Raw genomic sequence first — 7,732 nt, forward strand, 5'->3', positions numbered from 1 at the left:
CCAAACACACCTAACCCGCATATCTTTGCACTGTGGGAGTAAACCTGTACATCCAGTGGAAACCCACATAGACACAGGGACAACTTGCAAACTCCACACAGAAGGCTGTGGCCCAAGGCTGAAATTGAACTCAGGTCTCTGTTGCTGTGAGGTAGCAGTGCTAACCACTGAACCACTATGCTGCCCATGAGGAAGGTAAGCCTTACAGTCATAAGAGTTTTACAGAATGGAAATAGACTCTTTGGTCTAATTCATCTATGCCAACTGGATAATAAATCTAGTCCCATTTGCTAGTATTTGGCTCATATCCTTCTAAACCCTTCCTATTCATAAACCTATCCAGATGTCTTTTAAATGTTGTAATTGTACCAGCCTCCACCACTTCCTCTGATAGCTCATTCCAGCCTTCAGGTGAATGTTGAAGGGCTTCCTTTGCCTTCCTCTCATTTGAGTGCCATCCTCAAACTGGGCAAAGATGTGCTTTTGCAGTCAGAATCCAGGCATCCTAAGCACATGGCCAGAGTTAGTTTTGGATGATCATGACCTGGTGCAATTGGCTCCTTCAAGGACACTGATGCTAAAATACCTGGTCATCTGATCTAATAGCTCCCTTCTATCATACTGTCTTTTATAATGAAGTACCCTGGGTGTTTTGCTACAATAAATACACCATCCAGACACTACATAAATACAAGCTCTTGTTTTTGGTTGAAGGACACCTTTAAGATTGGAGTAACAATTTATTTTATTACTTGCTTATACGTTGTGGGCATCAGTGTTCAGACCAATTTTTATTGTTTGTTCCTAATTATGGGGTTGTTGGTTCCTTCTTCAACCGCTGCAGCCATATGGTGTAGGTACACCGATCATACTATGAGGGATGGAGTTCAAGGATTTTGACCCATGAATCACAACCCTGTGATGGAGGAAAACAGGGAAATGAGGGATGGAACACTAAAGAGAATGAGAAGAAAGTATATTAGAGTAGACTAAGTGTGGGAGCAGATCACAGTGGAAGCTTGCACATGACTTTGTTTAATATGGGATCTTGAGCCGGTTGGTGATCAGATTTTGGTGATGTGCCAAACCACTACAAGCAGGACCACTTTGCAGCTGGTGAGAGGCTCAGCCTCTCTTTACCTGGTCTTCCATTGAGGGAAAGACATGTGAAGGCCTTTGTAGAAGTTGATAATATGTCTGAGTGCACAACTAAATATGTGAGACTTCATATTGGATCTGCACATCAATAACATTCTTTTATTCCAATTAATCCTAATAAATTGTAAAGTGCTGCCTGCTTTTACTGAATCAAAGTGGAATTTGCATATGGTAATAGTTGGTTGATATGATGAATTGTCTGGAACGAAACTTGAAATACAAAACACGGTCTGCAAATGTAGTATAGTAGATATGGGAATATTATAAGGAAACGTAGTACCATGCTGTCATTAGGAGACATAGCTAATGATTTAACTTGAGGATCACCATAGCTCAGGTGAGGGGAGCTGTTGCAAAGGAGAGTCCCTCATAGTAACCTCAGCTTGTGAGGGAATTGAAACCCCCGATGCATCGGAATTGACAAAATAAAGCTATTATGCAACTACAGAATGTTGTTGAACCTGTTCTATTGAAACTGATTCTGATTCAGCGCAAATCACTTAAAAACTAGCTCCATTAGGTAGGGTATGTTGTCTGAATGTCTGACAACACACTTCCAAAGCACTTAGAATTCAGTTGCAGAAGGACACACCTTACAGGGATGGCCTCCCTAAAGAAGTCAAACATTCCTCGTGACCCACGGGAGACCCTGACTGTGAACAACCAAAATCAGTAAAGCTCAGGTACAGAAGTCAACATTTCATTAGGCACACGCAGAAGCAAAGTCAGGGGGAAATCATAAACCTCCAAACAACCTGTTTATCCAGCCCTTCAGGCACCACCTGACCAACATGTAGCAGAATCTGCAAATCACACATTGAACATCATTGGCCAACTCAGAAACCCATCATATTGCTTTGGAATTGCAAGTCATCCTCAATCCCCACAGACTGTCTAAATAGAAGAAGGATGTTATCAAATATTAGTCCCCAGTTGGAGCTTTCTGGGCATCAAATTTTCTGAAGAATCTCACTTTACAGAGGGGCCACAGCAGATTATTAGAAGGAATGAAAGACTACAGTTACGTGAGCAGGTTAGGTTAGAGAAATTGAAATTATTCTCCTTTGAGCAGAAATTGTTATGAAAGATATGATATAGGGGTTCAAAAATCATGAAGTGTTTGGTAGCATGAGTAATGATAAGCCTTAACAAAAGGGTCAATCCAACAAGCACAAATTTAATTCTCAAAATTACATCCCTTAACTCATCATGCTGTACTGATCCAATGAAAGTCAGCGCAAGTTTACAGAACAGCAATCCATTTTCAATTAGGCCCATCACCACTTTCCTGACTCGATATATTTCAGGCCATAATCTTAGTGGCCATGTTGTTTCCTTTCTTTTAAGCTTCATAGTTTTGCACATTTATCTGTATTCAGACCAAAACTCACCTGTTCGGAGTGCATCCTTTGTTTCTTTTCTTGCCCCATTACCATTCAAAAACAAAAAACAAGATCTGCCAGAAGAAGTGGTGGAGGCTGGTACAATTGCAACGTTTAAAAGGCATTTGGATGGGTGTATGAATAGGAAGGGTTTGGAGGGATATGGGCCGGGTGCTGGCAGGTGGGACTAGATTGGGTTGGGATATCTGGACGGCATGGACGGGTAGGACCGAAGGGTCTGTTTCCATGCTGTACATCTCTATGACTCTATGTTTCTAAGGAATTGGGACGTCTTGTTGAGGTTGTACATGACTTTGATGAGACCACTTTTGGAGTACTGTGTATAGTTCTGGTTGCCCTGCTATAAGGAAGAATGTTATTAAACTGGAGAGAATTCGGAAAAGATTTACCAATATGTTGCCAGGCCTGGACAGTGAGTTATAAAGATAACTTAGATAGGTTGGGACTTTTTTCCCTGGTGCACAGGAGGCAGAGGGTGACCTGATAGGAGTTTATAAAATCATGAGGGGTATAGAGAAGGTGAATAGTAAAGGTCTTTTCTTTAGGTTGGGGGAGTTCAGAAAGGGGACAATATTTGTGAGATGAGAAAGATTTTAAAAAAGACCTAAAGGGCAATTTTTTCTCACAGATATTTGGATTTGTACATGATTAGGAAAGGTTTAGAGGGATATGGGCCAAATGCAAGCAAATGGTACTAGTTTAGTTTGGGAAACCTGGTTCAGCACGGGTGAGTGGACCAAGGAGTCTGTTTCCAACTCTGACTTTAATACTTGGAAATTATTGCATTGGGGCAACCAGAGTTTCATTTTAAGGTACACATTATGATTTTGACTCTTATCTGTCATTCACGAACTTGACTGTTTTGTTCTTTTGGGCAACTGAAAGACTGATTAGGTTAATCTGGGCAAAAGTGAGGAATGCAGATGCTGGAAGTCAGAGTCAAGATTAGAGTGGTGCTGGAAAAGCACAGCAGGTCAGGCAGCATCCGAGGAGCAGGAATATCAACATTTGGGCAGGAGACCTCCATCAGGAATCTCTCCTTCCTTCGCTTCTCTTTGGTCTACTGACCTTCCTTTATTCAAAACCTATTCCAAACATAAGAAACAGGAGAAGTAGACCATTCAGCCCCTCAAGTCTGCACTGTCACTCAATAAGATCTGGCTGATTTGCTGGGTTTTGAATTCCACATTTCCATCTACTCCTGCTAAAACATATATATATATATATATATATAAAAAAAAAGAGTTTATCTACCTCCACCTTTAAAACATTCAATGAGGATTCCGAAGTTACATTGCTAACTTACCCCACTTCTGATGAAAGGTCGCAGAGCTAAAACATGAAATCTTCACAGACGCTGCCTGACTTACTAAGTATCTTGCATTCTCTGTTTTTATTTCAGCTTTAAGGTAATTGGGAAAAGAATGGCATCATGGACAGCACAGACATGGTGGGCTGAAGGGCCTGTTCCTGTGCTGTATTGAGAGGAAAACGTGTTATGCAGCAGGTTACTATGACTCTGGAATGCATTGTCTGACAGGATGTAGGAAATGAACTTAATAGATAGGAGACAGTTACAGAACTTGGCCTGGACAATCACAAAGGCCAACCTCCCATCTATAGAATCCATCTACCAGGCCCTCTGTCAAGGAAAGACCACCAGCATTCTCAAAGATCCATCCCACCCTGGCAATGCTTTTCAACAACCTCAACCATCACGGAGAAGGTACAGAAGACTGAATGCATGCGCCAGCCAGTTTCGAAACAGTTTCTATCCTACTGTTGGTAGAATACTAAATGGTCTCACAAACTCTTAACATGCGCCTGTACCTGTGTTTTTGTTTTTGCCGCTGTTCACCTATTATTTACTTATCTATGCTGCTAAACTCTGTGATCTGCATGTATTGTTTGCAAGACAAAGCTTTTCACTGTGCCTCAGTACACGTGACGATAATTTCAATTCAATTCAATAGGGATTGGGCAGATGTCCTTATAAGTAAAAAAACTGTAAGGCCATGGGGAAACAGCGTGATTTAAGTTGAACAGCTCTGTATGTTCAAAAGGTTGAGGGAATAAGAAATTATTAGAAAATAAAAGGTCTCACGTAGAAAGAGTAATCTTGCAAAGTTCTGATCTCAGCACACAGACTCACTGATCACAAGCTTCAATTTTCTGACCAATGTTCACTAGCAGCGAAATTTTGCAAAGAAGCATTTAAGTAGAGGAGTGCAGTATAATTAAAGATAGGATAAACAAATCAGGGTTAAAATGTAGTATGATCACACCTGCAGGAATACTGGTTAGCATTTATAGTCCATCCCCAAATGCCCTTTAAAAGATGGTGATGATGAACCAACTTGTCAATGTAGAAACATTGAAAATAGGAGTAGATCATTCAACCCTTCATGCCTGCTCCTCCGTTCAGTACGATCATCTGGCTCAGTACCCTGTTCTTACTTTCTCCCTGTCCCCTATGATTCCTGTAGCCCTAAGAACTATATTGAACTCCTTGTTGAAAACATTCAATCCTTTGGTCTCACTTGTTTTCTGTGGCAGAGGGTTCCACAGGCTCACCACCCTCTGGGTGAAGACATTTCTCCTCATCTCAGACCTTCCGGTAAGATGGCGATGGAGTAAGGCCTCTGAGCCAGGCTCATCCACTCTGTTCACTCTCCTTTTTTGCTTTTTTCCTTTTTTTTATTTACCTCTTGTTGAAGAGTTCGGTTGCAGTGAGGGCATCGACGGTGAGTGGGCCCAAGTCAGAGGCGAATTTGGGTTCCCATGGGCTTCTGCATTGACAAGAACATTGTGATGCTGACTCACGGCTGCTGCAGAGGCAGGTTGGGCTCCAGGCAGCATCTGTGTCCAGCACAGATTAGTGGTGGCAGTAATGTGTTTGAGCTGGTTCAGCACCTGGTTGCATCATTGGCATCTGCACTGGTGAGTTCCATGCAGGACTAATAGTGGCGAAAGCATTGGCAGAGGCAAGATGGCATCGAACCAGTGGCACCTTTTATTCCAACTTTCACTAAGTGAAACACAAAATAGCCTAATTTTACCTGACTTAACTCATCTGCTACTGAAACCCTTGTTCATGCTTTGTTACCTCTAGACTTGATCCCAATGCACTTCTGTCTGGTATTCCAGGTTTCAACTTCCATAAATCTGAGGTCATCCAAAATTTTACTTCCCTCATCTTAACATTGCTTGTGACCAGCAGCCAGTGCAGGTTAGCAAATGCTATCTCCCAACAAAAACTCTCTTATCCTGGCTTTCAAATCATTCCTCTAGGAGAGAGTGAGGACTTTCAAATCATTCCTGTCTCTTTAATCACCATCAGGCCCAAAACTGACTACTTCAGCATCTGAGAGTTAAATTGCAGGACACTGTCAGTGGTTGTGCCTTCAGTGACCAAGGCTCTTAACTCCAGAGTTCCCATAAAAGCCTTTACCTTTATCCCAGCTGGAGCTGTTGTAGTAAAGTCCTTACTTCTGAGTCAGGAGACCTGGGTTCAAGTACACCTACTCAGGTAGATTAAAAAATATTTTAAATATACACAAGGGGTCTGCACCCATAGCTTTATGTTGCAAGGAGTTCCTAAACCACTAAATGTCTCTTTATAAAACAGTCCCATTCAACTCTGGAATCCATCGAGTAAATCTCATCTGAGCTCACCCTATATATCTATGATGAGCTATAACACCCTGGATAAGGGAAGACGAAACAGATGGGGTGACCACTTTGCAGAACACCTACGTTCTATCCATACTAATAGAACATAGAAAAGTACAGCACAGAACAGGCCCTTTGGCCCACAATGTTGTGCCAAGGATTAATCCTAATGTAAAACAAAATAACTTAACCTACTCACCCCTCAATTCACTGCTATCCATGTGCATGTCCAACACTCGCTTAAACGTCCCTCTAATGTCCCCTCTATTCCTTTCTCCTAATATCTTAAAACCATGACCCCTTGTGCCAGTCAATCCTACCCTGGGGAAAAGTCTCTGGCTATTGACTATCTATGCCTCTCATTACCTTACATACCTCGATCAGGTCACCTCTCTTCCTCCTTCTCTCCAGAGAGAAAAGTCCAAACTTAGTCAACCTCTTCATAAGGGAAGCCCTCCAGTCCAGGCAGCATCCTGGTAAACCTTCTTTGCACCCTCTCCAAAGTCTCTGTATCTTTCCTATAGTAGGTCAACCAGAACTGGACACAATATTCCAAATGTGGTCTCACCAGGGACTTGTAGAGCTGTAGCAAAACCTCGCAGCTCTTAAACTCAATTCCTCCTCCCCCCCCCCCATTAATGAAAGCCAAAACACCATATGCATCCTTAACAATCCCGACCACTTAGCTGGCAACTTTGAGGAATTATGTACTTGTACTCCAAGATCCCTCTATTCCACCCAATGATCCTGAGCTTCCAGTCCTTACGAAACACCACAGAGTTCCCTGGCCACAATTTCTGTCTTGGGGCCTGCTGCAGCATTCCAGCAAGGCTGAACAGAAACTGGAGGTACAGCATCTCATTTTCCACTTGGGAAGCATGCAGCCTTCATAAATCAACATTGCGTTCAACAATTTTAGAGCTTTTTTTAGAAAAAAAAGTTTCCTCCTTGTCTTTTACCAACCTCACAGACCCTATCATGACTTCAACACAGGCAACCCATTCCCACCTACTCCTGGTCCCCAATATCAGCATTCGCCGACCCTGGAGTATCATAAATTTTGGTTTCTTTCTTCATCTCCGTCTCACGTTCTGGGCTTCATTACCTACCTACCTACCTACCTACTCACTCACTCACTCACTCACTCACCCTTCCCAACCTCATGTCTTCATGTCTTCAACATACATACCATTTCCCAACTACTATTAGTTCTAAAGAAGGGTCACTAGACTTGAAACATTAACTCTGCTTTCTCTCTCCAGAGATACTGTCAGATTTGCTGAGCTTCTTCAGCAGTTTCTGTTTTTTATTTCTACCCCAGAAAGTTGTAGTTGCAGGACCAGGGACAGCATCACGTGACCAAGTGAGCCAGCCCCGCCCCCCCCTCACGAAAGGTTAACATTTTTAAAAGCGTTGTAAATTTATACGGGTCGGGGCTGTGTCACCTCGGATGCTCGTGGAAAGCGTTTATTTGCGGGTTGGAGTGGGGTTTATTTTGT

This window comes from Chiloscyllium punctatum, chromosome 46 (genome assembly GCF_047496795.1).
Source record: "Chiloscyllium punctatum isolate Juve2018m chromosome 46, sChiPun1.3, whole genome shotgun sequence".
NCBI classification, from domain to species: Eukaryota; Metazoa; Chordata; class Chondrichthyes; order Orectolobiformes; family Hemiscylliidae; genus Chiloscyllium; species Chiloscyllium punctatum.